The sequence below is a fragment of the Thunnus albacares genome, chromosome 6, assembly GCF_914725855.1.
Source record: "Thunnus albacares chromosome 6, fThuAlb1.1, whole genome shotgun sequence".
NCBI classification, from domain to species: Eukaryota; Metazoa; Chordata; class Actinopteri; order Scombriformes; family Scombridae; genus Thunnus; species Thunnus albacares.
The window spans coordinates 17,398,061-17,417,861 of record NC_058111.1 but is presented as its reverse complement, the minus strand read 5'-3'; the positions used below and the strand labels follow the sequence as shown (position 1 = coordinate 17,417,861).

Sequence of the window (19,801 nt, the reverse complement as noted above, 5' to 3'; positions counted from 1 at the left end):
TGTGAGGGAAGCGTTTTTTAATGTAAGGTTTCATGCTGGTAACATTAGAGGAAACATACGTCCCTGCCAGGATTTAAACAGATGTAACCCCGCCTTTATTTTCCACAGTCCTTTACGGTCACCGTGTCTCTCTCCTCCGTCAGTACCGAAGGTAACTCCGTGCGTAAAGCTGCTGGACACCAGACACACACCGCGCGCTTTCAGCCTCTGTTTCACTTCTCTCGAGACTGAAACTGCATAAAAGCATTCCTCGAGGTTTTCAGTAAACAACCGGAAAACAGTTAACGATTTAAAGCGTTTTATGTATTTATTTATTATTTATTTATTTATTTTCATTTGTATGTGTTTTTGGCTCTCGGTGGCGCATTTTTTCCCTAACAGCCTGTACGTATGCCTCGCACCCTCTCGGTAATTCATAAAGAGTAAACAATGTGCAAAGCAAATGAAGGATACAGTGGGAGTTAACTGTGGATACTCTTGGATTTAACAGTCGGTGACTGTAAAAACAGAGACTCAGTCAAACTTATGGCGTGAAGGTAAGGCATTTTTTTTCTCTGTGATGTGCCAAACTTGGCAAAGAATAAGATAATCTACAGCTTCAATCACTCTATAGCACTAAATATTGCCCTAAGATATATATGTAAAAGCATTTCGGTCCAGCAGTAGTCCAGTGCTACCTACCAATGAAAAAATCGGGGTGATACAAAATGATTTATTGGGTGTAATTCCTGTGATATTAACGTTCAAGGTGAATTTGGCGCTGCTGTTGTGAGACTATTTGTAGCTGAACAGCAAAGCACGTTTTGCACATTTCAAAATGAGTCCGTTTATGTGAATCAGGGAGTGTGTGCCCGTAAGCGCACTAACAGTGCATGTGTCACATACACAGTTATGTATTATAAGGAGGGTTTTATTTGTAAAACAGGTCGACTGTGTTGATCCGGGTTGGCCTTTAATGTAAATCCAGTCCAGGAAAAGTGCTCTGAGTGAGCTGTAGTTTATTTCTTGAGATGTGACGGTGCGCCTGTGTCAAGCTATCCTTCCCAGCCGGCGGTGCGCTGATTTCAGATCTGTTTGTGCCTTACAGTTTGTAATTAGTGCTGGGTTCTCCAGAGGCAGCGCTTCTTGCAGGGCAGGTGACTGCTGTTCTGGCTGCACAACCCGTCCTGTATCCTATCAACGCTCAATGAGCAGCTTTAACAAGTTAACAACAGCAGGCAATATAAATGTGCTGAAATAACGGGATGGTTTATTATCTGCAGCTCCCCTGATTAACATGTCATGCTTACAGCGTATCTGTGGCATTCAATAGAGTTTATAGTGGCCTTTTCATGCTTGATGGTATTTTAATAACCTCTGTTCATTTTTCTTGATTCATTTTTGCTGAGATGTATCTTGCCTCAGTATTTTAGTGCCTTCTTGTTTGTGGTCATTTTCCAAATAACAGATGATAGAGAGTGATGATCATGGTGATGCCGATATTGATAGTCAGCTATGTAGTTGTTTTATAATGAGTCAGTAACAACTAAGGACAAAAGGGGGAAAGAAAAAAATGTGATTGGCTAATGCAAAACATTGCCAAACCCTGACTCATAAATCCAGTAAAATATGAAATATAAAAACTGCTTTGACATTTGGTCAGCAGCTGTTCTGTCAGTCAGCAGGTATGTTTCTCTAGACAGCGCAAACATTTGCACCATGGTCATAACACCTGGCTGCCAAATTGGTGCTGGCATGAAAAAGGACACTGTCAAGCTTTATTTGACAAGGGAAAATGGGTTATGTCAACTCCACTCAGGCAGAATTAACAATTTCAGTGCTTTCTTAATAGAAGAAAGCAAATCCCAAGTGAAAGCATCTTTAGTTATATATCTGCTGTGACTGGATGTTGTGTCCATTTACTGTCTAGCTAGTGACAGTCTTCAGACGCACTGTTCATCCATATGGATTCTACACCTTCCTGCCTGTGATGTACCGCACCTCATTGTGTGGAAAACAGCCTTGCCTGAGCTGCCTGATGCAGCGCTTGTCAAGCCCAGCTGTTTGACACAAACAGCTCTATTGAATCAAATCCCCTGGACGGTTCCTGAGAATGATCCGTTCAAAAACAGATATTTATCTCTGGGTGAATTGAATTAATATCAGGAAATTATAATACAAATGACTCAGATTCCAGAGCATCCCATATATGCAGAGCTGCTATCACTTTACCTTGAAAGAGATTGGTTTACATGAGGATATTTGCTGTACATGAAGGTGCTACACTGTCTTTAAGTGGATAAGGCACATTATTAGCACAATAGTTAAGGGGTTTAAAGCCAAATCACTTGATGCAGCTGGTCAGTCAATACTGACATTTAAATTCAACACACTGCTCCCAAGAGAGTTTACATGCATTCAACAAAAACAACACCGTATCTCAGCCTGCGCTTATTAAATCCAATTACAACCCAAACAAAGTTGTTTGTTTGTGTGGCTCTGGCATCCAAATTTGATCCAACCTGTGAAAATACAACTTCTAAACAGACAGATCTGAAGGCTTTTCATTACTGAAACCCCACATGTGCTGAACTGTGGTGGTCCAAGAACAGAAACCATGAGCATACATTACCAAAGCTTTCAAAATGTTACATTACTTCCATTTTCACAAAACGCTACATGAAGTTATACGATGAACAAAAAGGGAATGTTTTTTTTATCTTTTCAGCAGTGGGCCATTAAACATTTATGATATAAATAAACTCTATTGGAAAGTGAAGTAAATGTTTACTGCCTTAATGCAGGTTAACTGGTGTCATGTATATTTTGATACTTACAGGATTATGTGTGTAGCTGAAACTATATTGATAAATGTCAAGGTCCAGAAGCACCTTCTAATCATGCCGCTGTGATAATGCAGGTCTCACACCAGACCAAGAATGTGAAAAAGCCATTGCTGTATCCCATAGGTGGGTCAAAATAAAGCAGATGAAAAAAAGCTTAGTTGTTTGGACCAGAATGAACAAAAAAGGCAAGGGAGTGGAGACAGTGACCTTTGCATGTTCTGGTTCTGTCTGGAACATAAGCAAGCTAAGATGAAATATAGATAATTTATCTTTTCAGCAAAACCAAAAGCATACTAGCCGGATGCCCCGAGTGACCTCCAAATAACAGACAGTGTAAACATGTTCCCCTTAACCTAGCGGTGGAATTCTTGCATATTTCAGAAAAGTCACATGTGACAGTCCACCAGCTTCATGGTGCAGTCACTATTGTACATCTTACAGTACATATACAGTGGTCATGTGGCTCAGGCAGCCCCATTGTCTTTTGACAAGTAAATCATTTAATTGTATTGGATCTATGTGAATGTATCCGACTGGCCTATGTTCTCTCTCTCTAGAAACCCATTCCCCACCATGTCAAATACGTCAACACTCTGGGGACTAGCACCATCACTGAAAGGATGGAGGAGCCAATTAGGTCCAAAAGCCAATAAGAGATCCATCACGATCTGGTTATGCTCCAGGTTATAGTTATATGCTGAGAAAGTTATGTCAGCTGGTTGGTCTGTACATTAATGGTGTGTCCATATTACATATTGATCCACATGGAGCATATAAACAGTTCAGTGTATTATGTATGAGTAGTAAATGTAACCCTAAATGAGTATGTTGCTTGTATTTTGTTGCATTCAGTAGGTTCTGTTTGTCGCTTTTTCACTGAATATTAATTTTTTAGCACTCATTATAATTGCCATCACACATATTTTGCTTCTGAGTTCCTACAGGAGTTACACGGTTAGGTGCACACACACAGCATATTCTTTGCCTTTACAGTGCAGTCTAAACATTTGAATGTCACTAACACCTTCACAGTTTTGTATTATATTTAGAAAACATGCATATGCAAATGCACAAAGTTGCCAAAGTGAATGCCTAGCTGTTACAAGAGTAACAAATAACTTGTGCACAGCTACTGCATCACCACTTTCTGTTTAATTTGAAAAACAGCCCATTGGTTTTGATCGTTTAAAGCAGGAGCAACAGGCACTCCAAACTCAAGGTGCACAGAAAGAACTGTGAACCTTTCCATGACTCTACCTCACTGATCCAGCATGGAGCCACACACACACACACCCACACACAATATTCCCCTGAGAGGTGTGAAAGTGCTTTAGCTACAGTTAGGCTACGCTGTCAGAGGATATCAGGCACCCCTTGCACAGCCACATATGAATGCATGAATGCACATGTGCACTGCATACAGACACACATGTACAATGAATATCATTGAACAGGGAATGTCCTAATTGGCTTTGACTCCTGTAGACCCTGATAAAATCTCAGAGGTATATGGCTTAAAAACTACTTCCAGGCCCATAAGGGAATTCTTTGAATGTTCCAACAAACTATCTGGACCAGTGGCATGACAGACATTGTGCAGTGAGTGACAGGATGACTATTAGAAGAGAGGAGAAAGAATGAGATTAATAATAGAAATAAAGAACAGAGTTTCCCAAGAGAAATAAAATTTCTTCCCAATTATCCTGGTGTGTAGTGTGTTTGGTCTGAACACCCTGACATGTGAAGGTGTAGTCCACTGAAGAGTTTTTCCCCATAGACTTTAAATTAGTAGCACGAGTTCCAGATCATTCCAACTCCAGCAGATGGTGCTTGACACACACAGACCCTTAAGGTGTTGAAAGAAACATTATTTTCACGGCTCACTCAGAACTACTGAATCTTAGCCTTTAAAAGGCCAAAAATTAAAAGGTGAAAGTGAGATGATGTGTCAGATTCAAGCTTTGCGTGACATGACTCATGCGTCACTTTTCAACAATTTTTTTTTAACCTCTTGTGTCAAGTGCCAAATGAAGCTGGGGTTGTACTAAACAGCATTTCAATGGCAGCTTCCTTGACATTTTCCTCTAGAGTCTGGGAGTCTTTTGTTTGGTGAACAAAGCAAGGATAGATCCTCCTGCCTGTACTGTATGACCTTTTGGTCTTAGCTTTGATAAATTATTGTCCAACCAAATACTTTCTTAGCAGCTTCTAATCTCTGAAAAGAAACACCTACAAAGAGCACAGCTTTGAAATAATCTACAGCAAGATCCTCAAAGAATTAAACAAGTGAGTGTCAAGGGCAAGTAATGCCTAACAAGATGAATAACAATTCCTCATTAAGGAGGTTATATCTGCCCATTTCAGCTCCATTTTGTGATTTTACCAAGGGTACAAGGATTGCAAATACACCCTCTGGAGATCAGGGGGAAACAGTGAAGAGCAAAATATGAAGTGAATTCTATATTTTATTCTATTTTTTACATCAACATCCAATCAAATGACTGCCTGATGTAAAATGGTTGCTTGTAGAGCCAACCCCAATGAGAAAAAACACTAAACCTGGCAGTTCCATTACGCTCGTAGCCACTTTCAACTAATTGTTTTTGGTTCTCCGGTATAGACTGGGTGGTTGCTTGCCAATTGTTCTCACCAACCCCCCACATAACCATGGGAAGCCATTTCCTGCAGACAAGCTCAGCTGAGTGTACACTGCCTTCCCAAAATGAAACAGCAGAGAAATGAAGGGAACTAGTGGCTGGTGAAACAGGTCAACAACCACTAAGCATCAAGCAAGAGTTTCAAGATCAAACCAGGATTCATAATGTGAATATTGGCCTTACAATTTTGTCAGGGGCCATAAACATGATCCCAGTGCTCAGATGCTCATGTTCTTCTGTCTCTACTGGATGTATTTGCTAATAATATGGTGATTTTATTTGGTCACACTCAGACTGTTCACCTGGTGCATTTTTAATATGGTAGTTCTGTTTTCACATAATGTGTGATGCCACAGACAGATACTGACAGATACACTCCCTGAGTGATCACAGAGCAGCTTGAAAGTAAGTGAAACATCTCTTGTGTAACTGGTAAAAGTGACAACCACGAGACAACAATGCAGTTTCTGTTGTCACTACCAATCCGTCTGCCCATGTGACCTTTTTGGAAACTAACACTTGTTGCATCTCAAGTCCCACTGTGGTCTGTTAATTCTGTTGCTCAAAATCAGATTTTAAGAAGTTGGGTTACACTGTGGGCATGAAATCTCACACACACAAACATAACACAATAAGCTGTGTTTGCTTGTAAACATGCTGTCACAAGCCCTAACATTTGTATAGGCAAAGATAGTAACACAGATACCAAAACTTTTCATTGAAAAGAACTTTCATGGAAGAGTGATGATTTTAATATAATGTAAATTACACAATAACTCACAAGTCACTGAAATTTTTCTCTCCCCTCTTCTCACTTTGTTTGAAACCTTGTATGTCCACAATTATCCACAAGGAAAGTGATTCAAACTGTGTCACATTTTCACCCATCAGTTGTGGAAATTGAGGACTGGGAGTGTGACCAGGTTACTTCTAATCTCTTCTTTGACAGTAGATGATGATAACGCAGCGGTGTGATCACAATTTACCAGCAAATGTGTTAAACAGACTGTATCTCTGTGCAAAAGGACATAGAGGAGGTTGAACACATTGTTTATATTTAGCTGCTGCTTTAAAAATCGACTACAGAAAGACACAGGTATCACGGTATCCATAGTTTTTATATCTGCTTATCACTAGAGCAAAGATTCTTTCTGCCTGATTGCATCTCTTATCCCAGCATGGCCAACAGCACCATCCAGGTCAGTATGGGGATAGGCAGGATTATAAACTGCCTCAGATGACTGTGCAGTAAGCTCAGTCATGGATCAGGAAGGAAAAAACCCTGTTTTATTTACCTCACCTATTTTATAAACAACACAGTTGCTGCAGACAGGTACAGTAGAACTTGATTTACCTGGGGCTTACAAGCCTCTGTTGAGCAGGGGTGTCAGGAAAAAGCAGGGATAGAGATGCTGTGAATGTCTGGATGTTTGTGTGTTTGTGCACACACACACACAAGCAGCCGTTCTTACATGTGTGTCTGTATGTTTCATAATGTGTAATGGAAATGCAGCCAGGGGTGTGTGTGCATGCAGCATGCGGCCTCACAAGAGACAAGACCGGTTGTTAGGTCGGAGCTTCCCTACAACCTAATGAGGTCGATGGAGGCTTGTTACCAACCTCCCTCTCCTCTTATTCTAGTGGGCGGGTGCTCTACTATTTTCCCCCCTCATGCCTTCATTTAACATAACATTAATAGTTAGGTGGAATTTGTTCCTCAAAGCTTTGGTCATCACGGATGAAGCAATGATGCATTTTAGTTAGCCTCTTATGCCCATCTCTCCCTTTCTTTAAATGTTTTTTTTTTCTTTCTATATGACTTTTCTTGACACTTCTTGGATCGTCTCCAATATTTAATTTGTTTTCACCTCTGTCTGACAGCATCACCATGGTGAAAAGTCCCTTGTCAGTGTTAAAATTTGTACACTGAATGCCATTTCCAGTGATACAGGTTATTGCATGTGTCAGTCAAATAAACAGCTGAATGGTCCTAGTTGGACTTTTTTATAAGTGAAGACAGGTATTTTAATATCCTGACTGTCTTCTTCTTCTTCTTTTTCCTCTTCATTTTCTAATTTTGCAGTTTGAGTATAAAGGTGTTAATCAGATGCACCATACCTGAAGATAGATTTGATTAGTACTCATGGATATAAACACTTTCCTTCATTATTTTTAGTATGTTTATTATTTCTAAGAACACAACAAACTGTGGTATAGTGGTTTGCTGTCTTTGATATAAAAAGGAAAATGCAGTATATTTCTGATTAAATATTCACCATCTTTACATTTTTTTGTAATGATAACCATTTATTGCCCTTACCCCAGAAGGGTAAAAACCAAACTGAATGAACCTTTATGGATCTTTCATAATGATAAGTGCAGAGACAAAAGGCCCATAATTGCAAAACCAAGATAATGACACAGTAATTGCTGCTCTGAATGAGCAGGTTTATTTTCAGCACAGTAAAAGTCATAGCAGCTACCACCTACTCTGCCAGCGCGTACAAAAAGTGACTACAAAATTGCGGTGCCTTGCTTCTTCACTCATATGGCAACAAAAGAGAGCTCCTTTCCGAGAAAGGGAATTCACAAGATAGTCATTGAGTTTGCCAGCATCAATTATTTTGACCGGGCAACTAAGAGGGCTGTTGCAGATAGAAAACTAATTAGGATGAAGGCTATCGCAGGGTAGAATCAAACACTTTGATAGTATTGACACAGTGGTATCAGCTTGAGGTTTTGCCTTCCTTTTGTATAGGCTGATACTGGGAATTAGGAAAAGATTTCATGTTGCAGGACTCTCAACCCTTTGAACTGCAAATGCTTATTATCTTATCTACATAAACAATTCTATGAGGATAATCAGGTGTGAATAATTGGTGTAATCCATTTATAATCGACAATTACCCTAATACATTATCCACACAAATTTGATTTATGAATCCACTATAAGCAGACACTTCCAGTTGGTTTCAGTTAGGATAATTTCCTTTTGAGACTAGTTTTTAAATATGATGCATTCACTGCTACTGGTATCATAATGCTTCTAACATAAAGAGAACATAGAGAAAAGAGAGCAAAACAACACTAATGAAGTGCATCTTGTATTGCAGAGGGATAATGAAGGAGTTGTAGTAAATGGTGTGCTTCTGTTTTATGTAAATGCTCTGTTTGTGCACATGTGTGATGTGTGTGTGCATCATGAAACCGTACATGCATGTGTGTGTCCATGCGTAAGTGTGTTTGAGGCGACTTAACAATCAAATTTCAGGGATCTAGAATAGCAGAGATTCAGTACAGCCAAATTGTTGATTAAATGAGGCTTATTGTAAGATAAACAGTGCAGTTTATTGCAAGGTTTAATAAAGTGATGACTGCATCCCTGCTGCATGACTGGATGAGATTAGTACTCAACTACAAGGAACTGGCCTGATTATTAGTTTTTCTCTACCTGATGCCAATTCACAAACCGTTTAAAGTGATTGGAGATTTGATTGCAATTACAAAACAGTTGCTATGTATGGTGCACTGTAAAAAAGGTAAATGTTAAAATACTATTACCATTGTAGCTGGCAGCAGTAGAAAGATTACAGCCAAAAAATAATAGTGTTCAAGTTTTATGTAATTGAAATAATTTGGGGTATAATACGGTTGTTACAGGGGAAGGGGAAGCACAAACTCTGAATTAAATAAATTTTTGTGCAGGATTAGGGATTTATACAGTAATTATAGTTAAGCTATTTTTAATTAGGAGAAACTTACAATTGCTGACTAAAGTCGTGCCTATTTTGCTCCACCATAACTAAATTATTTTACCCCATAATCATTTTATAAGTGCGCCATTATTGCAAATATAATTACGCTATAATTTGTTGGCTGTAATCTAAAAGTGCACTCAGTAGAGTGCAGATCTCCACCAGGTGTTTACAGTCAAGATGGTGGCAAAAATAACAAAAACAGGGATTTATTCATTTTGTATTCTGCCTAACTTTAGTGGATCATAACATATGGGGTATGGAACTAATCTGCAGATGCTCCGGTTCAAGATGACACCAAACTTTTCTATGGATGTAAAGTCTGAACTTTTGAGCCATGACCATGGCCAAAATGTGGCCTGCCTTGTTTTTAGCCTAGCCGATTGCCAAAAATGCCTTTTGCTATGTTGTAACACATATTATAAAATGGCAAGGACTGCTGAAAAGATGAAAGTCTAAACTTTACGATCGGCTCATAAGGAATCTTATGAATATTTATTTAAAGCCACAACACAACCCACTCTCAAGGCCCCGAAATTTGGCATTGATTGATGTAACGTGGCAACAAAGCATGATTGGTTGTCCCTAACAGAAACAAGATTACAAATTGAGGCAGTTGTTGATCACTTGCATCCCCTACCGACCAGTTAAGAGGGGTGAAGAGTCAGCAGTCAATGGTAGTATAAAACAGAGCAGTCAATGGCATTATACAATAGTAACTGCAATAATCAATGTAACATAAGAGGTCCTGGAGCAAACAGTCATAAATAAACACAAAAATATTAGGCTGATGGGTCCAGTAGTATGCAAGATTAACTGCGGACAGATACACATACAGAAAGACGCAGAACCAAAGGCAAGATCCCCTCCAGGCTTATGCCTGGCAGAGATAGTAACATGGAAACTAGTGAACAATAAGAAACACCCATATATTCATACTGCTATAGTAGCCACATTAAAAAAACAGAAGACTCAATCTGTATAAGTACCATACAAGTACTATAGAACAGCTTCTACCCCAAAGCCATACGAGAACTGAACACTGCCAAACACTGACACTGACTGTCTGGGACCTGTGTGACTATCAGTACTCCAAAACTTAAAGTTACATTTATAAAACACTGCACAAAAGTTTACATTCCAACTGCACTTTTGTGTGTAAATATTCTATTCTAATCTATGACCTGTCAATTCTTCTGTAAATGTTTGTGTCAGATATTGCTATTTCCTCTCGGAGTGAAATTCCTCACTTTATCTGATGAAAGAAAGCAAGCAGACAAACCCTGCATGGATGATGTGTAGTTACTGGGTACAAGACAAACATCCTCACTTGTGGTTCTTATCTGCTTTTGTTGGACAGTTGAGGCCAGAGAGCTCACCAGTCTGCAGAGAAAAGCCTTGTCACTACTGTGGAAATCCAGGATAGTCAGATAATGCCTCCTGCTTTCATAGATCAGTGCTGGGGTCACCTGGGAATAAGAGGATGCGGTTAGATGTGAGACTGAGGGATTGTGGGTAGAAAGTGAGGTCATGCTATTTAAGGATTATATCCAGGACAGGTCAACTGCTCACAATTCGCAGGTCAACTGGTTGGTTATTTAACCTGTTTAATGACGAGAGCTGCATACACTGTAGCTGCTGCTCAGTAATCCATCTGTTTAATATTATTAAACCTCAGCATGTATATATGAAAGAATATATAATAGCAGAAATAGCTCTCAGTGTGCTTGTTATATCGTAGTGTGTCTTTCTTGATACTGGTTGTGCTGTGTTTGTGAGAGAGGGACATTTTCAAAATTCATAGTGCTTCCAATCCACATTAATTGATTTAATATTCTCCAAATCCTTAAATCATTGCCTTTATAATAGATAGAGGTGTAAAAACATTTATGCATTACGGCTCATCAGTCGGGCTGTGCCCATTGATCGCATGTAGCATCTCAAAGACCCCGTTCTCAGGGTCTAGTTTCCAGCTTTCTAACTAACAATGAACAGTCTTGATGCATAACAATGTTAAATGACAATGATAAAAATGATAACGGTGGCAGATTTACTCCTTGAAATCCTTTTTGAATTTTTGAAACAATGGCTCAATTTCACACAGAAGTAAACAGATTTATAATTTCTGACCGGCTGCTGCTAGAATTACAATTGTCACTAGCAGAATTTATCTCTTGTAGGTAGCTCTAATGCCAACTCCACAAGAGTTAGCATTAGAAAACTTCAGCAGCCTCTTTTTAAAACAAAAAACATGAAAAAGGGTCTTAAATATGCAAAAATATGGGTCTTTCTGACTACATACATGATTTACTTAATGCTAAAAGATAGGCTAAAGTTATCTCAGGTAAAAAGTTAGCTTCCTCACCAGCCATGATTCATGTTAAAGACATGTAAAGAAAGAGCAGCATTGTTCTTGTATTGCAGAGTAGAGCTTGTTAACGCTAGTATTCACATTTTCAAATATGATTTACTTTTATATGAGAAAGGATTTTAGGATGATGACAATGTGTTTGACTAACATAATGCTACACCAGCAAACAAATTTTGGCAGAAGTTACTGGAGTGTAAAATTCCCCAAAGCCAATACAGAGCAGGACAAGAACCACACAGATAAATTTTGCAGAGTTGTAGTGTCTATAGTGGTTTGTTATACCACATCACCTCATTTTCTAGTCTATATAATATGCATTAACTTAAATGGCTTACCCTGCTTCCAGTCTTTAAGCTATGATAGGGTCTGGCTCTATGTATCAGTGCTGCTCAGTAATGAAATTGATCGATCTTCTCCTCTAAGGCCGAGTAAAACAGTAAAAGTGTATTTCTAAAAATGTCCAAGTGTTCCTGTTCCAGCCTGCAAAGCAGAATTTACAACACTTCATATCATGCACTTGTATTACAGTCATTAGTTTTTATTATCCACCCACAGTGTACTTTCTACAGTACCATGTATAACTCAACAGTATTGAGAGTCTGAAAAATTGAGTCTGTGAAATGATATTCGTTATTTCCTATTGCTGCTTTAGACAGTGTTTCTGAAGTGCAAAGAATGCTTGTTGCCCAGACTACCCTCATTTACAACCAAGCACAAAGTTTGCAAGTTATCATTCTAAAATTTGTCATGCTGTTTTATTACAAAATTGCATTGTGTGACATAAATTTTGCTCTATCAAATCAGGCCAGCAAGATGTCTGCTGCTCTGCCGTCTTGCTCTTCCCGAGAGTGAACAAGCCAAATCTTTGCAATGTTATTGTAAGTCTGTCAATTAGACTGAAAACAAATCCACATGAATAAAATATGTTTGAATTTTGATTGGATTTGAGGAGATATTTGAAACAAAGTGTAAACATATTGTAGCACACTGCTTGCACAGTAACAAACATTAGTTTTTAATATGTTTAATCAGCGTGTGTACATGTATTTGTAATTGTGTGCACTTTTACTATATGTGCTTTTACATTTGTGTATGTATGCTGGTGTACATAAAGTTAAACCATTATTTAAGCTGAAACTTTGAACTTTGAATTTGTTGTTCAAACTGAGCCTTTTTTTCTAGATGGTGATTGATTGTTTTATACATTTTATGACTTACTGGGCTTACTGGGCTTTCAGTTCTCTGGTTTACTGGCAGCACACACAATGCCCAAAAAAGGTCCAACAGTTGGAGCCAAAATAATTAAAGCACAAACTCACACTTGTATTACAAATCAACTGGTGCAACAATTTTCACATAATTTCAGCTAATACTCAATTTAATATTATTTTAGCAATGCTTTCACACTTTGTTTACTTTTCTGGCTGCTAGTTCTGTTTTACAGAACATGAAGAACACCCACTAAACTACTTCAGTTTCTATCTCCATTGTAAACTCCACTTTGAAGTTAAAGCTCACAGTCATATTCTGGTCATTTTATGACTCTGAGTTTGCAGGTGAGAGTTTTCTTACCACCAGCTTATTGGCTGCTGTTCTTAGTTACCCTTCACATGACACAAGACGAAGGATAGCTAATTACTAGAGAGCTTCAAAAGATAATACATCATGACAGCAATGTGACATTGTTTGCTTGTCTTCAGCCATGTCTTCTTTGTTTGAGCATCACAAAGTGTATATGTTTGTTCCAATACCGAGAGCACATGCTGAAAGGTGTTTTTCAAAGCAGCACTCAGAAAAATAATTACCAAAAAATGCTATAAATCAGCAACACAATTAAACCTTTACAGCTATGCAATGGCCAGGTTGTGCTCTGAGGAGGTAAACCTTCTATTTATTGCACCTTTTACATTATTCATTTTGTAAAATGATGAAATTCATTATGGTTATTATTTAATTTTTCAATTTGTGCATCATTTACACCTTTTATTTGACTGAACAAACAATCCAGGTTAATGGACATGATATCCAACATGGACCACCAGGACACAACATTTCCAGTGTTATTTTTATGGCATGATGGTTGTTCATCCTTATTCTATGAAAAGAAAAGGAGCAGAATGGACTCAAGAAACAATTAATGTCACTTTTTTATTTCAAAATGCAATCAAATCAGTAATATATAAAACCAAGAAGGTGAATCAAATATAAAATTATACCTGTATAATAAAATATCCTGCTTTATTTGGAAACGTTACTGAGCAGCCTTCAATTGCATTTGCTTTCTAAACCGGATTTGACACCTCTGTAATTTCATGAGGCAGTTTATTTCACTCCATTGCACCGGCATATATAAAGAAAATTACACATCCTAGCCTTACATCTATAAAGTTCAAGGTCTGTTGGTTCTGGCTTTGTGACAGTAAGGTTTTCCTCCCTTCTTAAAATAGTCAAGAAAGTACATAAGGACTCTACTCTTCTCTAAAACTATGAATTTGATGTGCCCTGTCCTCAAGTGCACAGAAGCTTGAAGAAGTGACACCTGCCAAATGACTCCTACTGAATCATCCAGCATTAGCTCAACTCTAATAGCTTGCTTTGTGTTCTTTGAAGTTTCGGTCTCCTTATCGTTGGCCCCATGCCATGAACTAATCACACAGACAAAAAGACACCAAAAGGGTGGCTGTGGCCCAGGAGGTAGAGCAGGTCATCCACTAATCAGAGGGTCGGTTGTGCGATCCCCGGCTCCTCCAGTCCTTGGGCAAGATACTGAACCCCAAATTGCTGTGAGTGTGTGTGTGAAGGGGTAAGCATAGAAACATTGTGTGGCGCTTTGGATAGGAAGCGCTGTATCCTGATGAGCAGGTTGACACCTTGCATGGCAGCCTGTGCCACCAGTGCATGAATGTGTGTGTGAGTGAGTGACTGTTGGCATGTATTGTAAAGCGCTTTGAGTGGTCGATAAGACTATAAAGGCGCTATATAAATGCAGTCCATTTACCAGACCAGGCAGTAGGCCAATTGCTCAGGCATTCAATTCATCATTCAATTTAGCTTTCCTGGCCAGGTATCTATTTCTGGCATTTTGCCTGCTCAAAATCTTCAAAACCAAGCACAACCCTGTGTCCTTAGCCTAGTCCTGCCTGAGTGTGGTAGAAGTCATTTAGGATTTTGCCCAAACCAATCACTGTGACTGATGTACACATCCGCTCGATGTCATTTACAGTCGACACAGAAGCTGTGTTAGCAGCTGTGAGCAGTGGCTTAGAGCAGTAAGCTGGGTGTTTGTCATGTGGATTGAGGTAGCATCTAGTTTGTGATATGAGTTTGTAATGAGTAAATAATTAAATATCCATTTAACTGTTCACTCTTCAACTATTTCATTGTCACTGTGTAGTCCAAGCTGTGTGGCTATTAAGCTTTCATCTTCTTTTTCCTTAATCCTCCATCAAAATATGAACAATCATAATCACTGAATCCTCCCAATCTATTTTCTCAAGTACCACAGGGGCCAATTGATAAGTTGAACTTTCTGGTCTTACTGTTCTGTTTCAGGAGCTTTTATTTCAGTCAGTCAATTTTCACCAGCCACAATCCAGCAGCTGTGTAGGCTGTCACCATGCTTGTTTGGATTCTGTCTCAGGGACCGTTTAGTGACATTCTCAACCTTACAAAGACACTGATTAGCTCAGCTGTTTCTGCAGCCAGGAAAACATGAAACCTGTGAATCAAATTTTAGAAGGGGATTCAGAGGCCTTGAACCAGGCTAGTAGCACCTCTTTGTCTGATAATCAGGTCTTTACCTTGCTAATCATTTGGTATTTACTATATTATATCTTTGTACTTTTGTGAGACGAAAATGCCATACCAATTACATGACAAGACAGTTCAGTCTAATTTTAGGGCTGTGTCAACACTGCATACTACCCTGGGAACTCCACAGGTACTGTAACAAGCTGACAAATCTCTACTGACCTCAATCCACATGTCCCTTACTGACAGATAAATCCACACCAAGAGGCATCGACTTGGATAGCAGAAAACCATGTTTGACCATGACGAAGGACTTTTGTAGGTGTAGTAGACAACTTATACAATCTGCAACATATAGCTATGGAGTCTAGCAAGATTTTCTAAAACCAGACTGAAAATCAAAAAGCTTTTGTTGGTGTTCTCAAATTTTGTATTTGAAAGCATCCTGTGCTCAATCCATGATTATCTTTCTTTGTTGATATCTTACAGTTGTGTGGCTAATTCACCCTCTCCAAGTGAAATCTGATTATTTCTGAATAATGGCTCTTAAGAAACAAAGAATCCTATGTCCTGGAAGAACCTTTTTGTACATGTTTCTGGTACAGTGGGTGAGAACATGATCACTTATTCGGTGCTTAATCACCTCACTGTGTGATACATTTGCTTTATCAGTCACAAGAATAAAATCAACAGAGCAGTGGGATTTGTCACAAACACAGAGCAGCTTGGCAATCAATTGGCTCAGACTAATTTGTGTAAGTTTGTATAAGCAAATAAATATTAACAGGACATTCACCAGGCTGGTGGGTAGTCTGTTTGCTTCAAATATCAAAATACTGAAAGCAAAATAAGTCTTGGAGTGTCAAAGTCACAAGGTGAAAAATTGTTTTCCCACAGAGACCTCTGTGCAATCCCTGATTTAACTGGATGACCTCATAAAACAAGTGGCAAGGGTCGTGAGTGGGAAGCCAGTGAGGGATTATGTCCTTGCTGCTGTTTATTGTAGGTGCCTCTGCGTCTATGTAATGTACACACACATTCTTTTAAATGATTTTTAAATTCTTTTCATTTTAAAGTTTGGTTGACTAGTCAAATCAAGTTGTAGCCGAAGTCAGGATATACAAACAGAAACTAGAAACTACAAGATTGCCATAGTGACACTGAATTCAAATTGGACACATTGGATCATGTTTTAGCATTCGGCTTACATCATTGGCCCTGACCTCAGACTTACCTGTGGAGAAGGATAATATTATTAGTAGTAATTTTTTTTTTAATCATTATCAGGTACAAGTCACAGAGGACGTCATTTATAGAATAAAAGTTGTGCATAGCAGCAGGGAGAGAGCAGAGGTTTTTGTTTATAAGCAAGCACCAGCTATCGGCCCAGCTGTGAGAACAGTCTCACGTACTGTAAGTAAGGAAGTAGAGCGGGCAAATAAATAAGATTAGACAGCGCAGGGCATCTGCAGGGTACACACACAGACTGGTGCCCCAGAGCAATGCTTACACATCCGAACAGGAGCACTCTTCCCTCACTCACTCCCTTACTCTCTCTCTTTCTTCTTGCTGTTTCTATCTAAATCCCTTTCCCTTCACTCCCTGCACTGAGGCTGTCCTCTGCCCTCCTCTAGTAACTTCTCTAATTACAGTTTTTCTTGATTGCTAAGACACATTTCTTGAAATTATGCTCCATTTCCCAAAACTCCAAACACAAATGCATAACTGCACACTTCAAAAACATCAAACTTCCATGTCAAAACCAAACTGTATTGCATCTGAACTAAACTTTGCCTTCAGACATCACATAAAAGCCATCAAATACACAAACACTACAAAATAGCCATTATACAAAGGTGGGATCAATTCAAAACACTACCATAAAAACCTGTTACTGCAATGAACATCTCTACATGATGAACACAATATAAAGACACAATGCATGTATAAATTTTCAAAATTTTTAATTCCTCAATGTACTGTGGTAAATTAAACTGAAATTGAGTGAAGAAGTAAATGTACTGTAAAAATATGCAGCTGATAAAGAACTTGGAATACAGTAAAATAATTTCCATGTATTTACCAATGTAAACCAATGAAAAAAAAAACAGTTGTACATAAAGAAAGAAATCACATTTATTGTGTGTCAGGTCTTTGTGGATCCATTGTTCCAAAACAAGTGAACTAACCCATTGCCCTGTTATCTATCCATCCTGAGGTTCTGACTGGTGTGTGAATATAATAATTGTGTATGATAATTTTGACTCTTAGCTTTTCCACCTGGGGAATTATGTGTTAATTGGGTTCCAGCTGTGATGACTTGAGTTAATGATATTGAATGCCAGTGCTTTCAAAATGAGGACATGAGTGAAAACAGGGGAATAGTGTTTAGGGTTTTGGGAAATGGATCTATCTTTTGGTAGATGGCATCATGGTTAGGCCTAGTAATAGTGTGTAAACGATTGAGAAAAACTGTAATTTAGCTGACTACTAGGCTTAAAAAGTGCCATTTGATGTTGTTCTATATTCTTATTTTGCTCTAAAAAGACATAAATTGTATGATCTTCTCAGCAATGAGAGTGAATTAACACAATCTGAATAATAAACATGCAACTACTTCATGTCTTTGCATTCCTGATCAAGGCGGAACAAATGTGCAAACCTCTGTGAAAGTATAAGGTAATCTAATCAGTGCAGTGACATTCAGATGTACTGTAGGTTAGATGTACGCGACCCTATTAAAAAATTCACAAATTACTAAAAGGGTCTGTCCTTCACAAATGAAATGTGTCCTGATTGCAGAGCTTTCCAAGGACTTCTGAATAAGAACACTTTGTGCTCATATGAGGCTGGAAAGGGCACACAAGCATCTCTAAAGAGTTTGGCCTTCACAAGTCAACAGTTAAGCAGATAAATAAAAGTAGAAAAAAAGTCAACATTTCTGTTAAACTGAGCTCAAGGGCTCCATACAAAGCTCCAGGAGGTGGTGAAAAGCTGTTGGGTACCAACCGTAGGCATCTGGCACTTGCTACAAGTACACTGATCAAGAGATGAATCATTAAGGATAGCATGGAGAAAAGCACTGCCTGGAAAAAACTCAAGGCAAAACATGGCTTCACATGTCAGGTTTATTAAAGGCAACCTGGATGTATGTTCCTGGATGTATGCCTCTGGCAATATATTTTGTTGGCAGACAAGACAAAAGACATCATGTTAGAAAGAAAGAAAACACTGCACAGAAACACCTATTCATGAAACATACAGATAGCGTCCTGGTCTTCTTTGCTTCCTCAGGATCCGGACAGCTTGCGGCCACTAAGGATCAGTTCAGTGTTGCAACCCTGTCTTATAATGTTTGCAAACGTGATTGCTGTCTGGATTATGTTCACAGGCAAATTTTTTTGCATGAATGAAGCACTACATTTAGTTGTAGGGAGAAGGTCGGGTTGGATGGCAGTTGTACAAAAATCAGGACGTTGACACTGAAGACAGGGGTTCTCATCCTGAGTCCTGTGTGTGGTTAGGTTTAGGCAACAAAAGCATTTCAGTTAAGGTTAGAGAAAGATTTTGGTTTATAAATATGTTGTGTTGAAAGTCGCTGCTGACTTTGTTTACTGAATTAAACCAAGACCATCTTTCCCGAATTTTAACTAAGTGCTGCCAGTACCTGAACATAACCATAAAAAGTTTAGTAATGGAGTAGTTATTACCTTTACAATATTTCTGATTATGTTGACAGAAAACATAATCTGGAAATCATTACATTTTCTTACAAAAAACATATTTTCTGTTGCAATTTAGTATGTAATTGCTAGGAGACAGGGTTGTATGTTTGTGACCTAAAAGATAATGGAGGATGGGTCAAACAAGTTTTTTAAAAATTTTCAAAAAACTGTCCTGACTTGTGGTTGGAAACATGTCACTTGCGGGAAGCGAACAGCGATCTCCTGTAGCAAAGTCCATTAAGTCAACTTTTTGCAAGATAGGATCTAACCAACCACCCAACCTGCCACCTCTGAATATGTAAATTTGTCACTGTATATAGATGTAATCTGAACTGCTTCACTTCTCCGGGTCATAATTACTACGACCGCTAGATGTCGTCTTTCACTCAAATGTAACTATAAGTTGTTTTTGGCGACTGACATTACAACCAATAGTGTCGTTTTTCTTGGGAGGACAGGATCAAAGAAAATTAGGATTTTGGAATGGCAAAGCCAGAGTGCTGATAATAGTGTGTCACCTGAAGGTAATCATGGAAGATATTCTAAATATAAAATGTACTTAGTACTGATAATGTTCTCAAAGTTAATTAAGAATTAGAAAGTTTTTTGTGTCACTTTTTGTGCAAAAACGTCTGTTCCATGTGCACATGCATTTTAGCGCAGAATACATCTGAAAACTCTTACTACTCTATACTATTCATTCATTCTTTAACTTATT

The 19,801-nt window shown here is 38.5% G+C and overlaps 1 protein-coding gene across 1 annotated transcript in view; it reads left to right on the top strand.

Moving 5' to 3' along the window:
* The first annotated feature begins 261 nt into the window (after positions 1-261).
* drd2a (dopamine receptor D2a) overlaps positions 262-19,801 on the top strand; it is a 38,777-nt gene continuing 19,237 nt past the window's right edge. The window contains exon 1 of the mRNA XM_044354218.1: positions 262-536. The gene's annotated coding sequence lies outside the window, so the exon portion shown is untranslated. The remainder of the gene's footprint in view (positions 537-19,801) is intronic.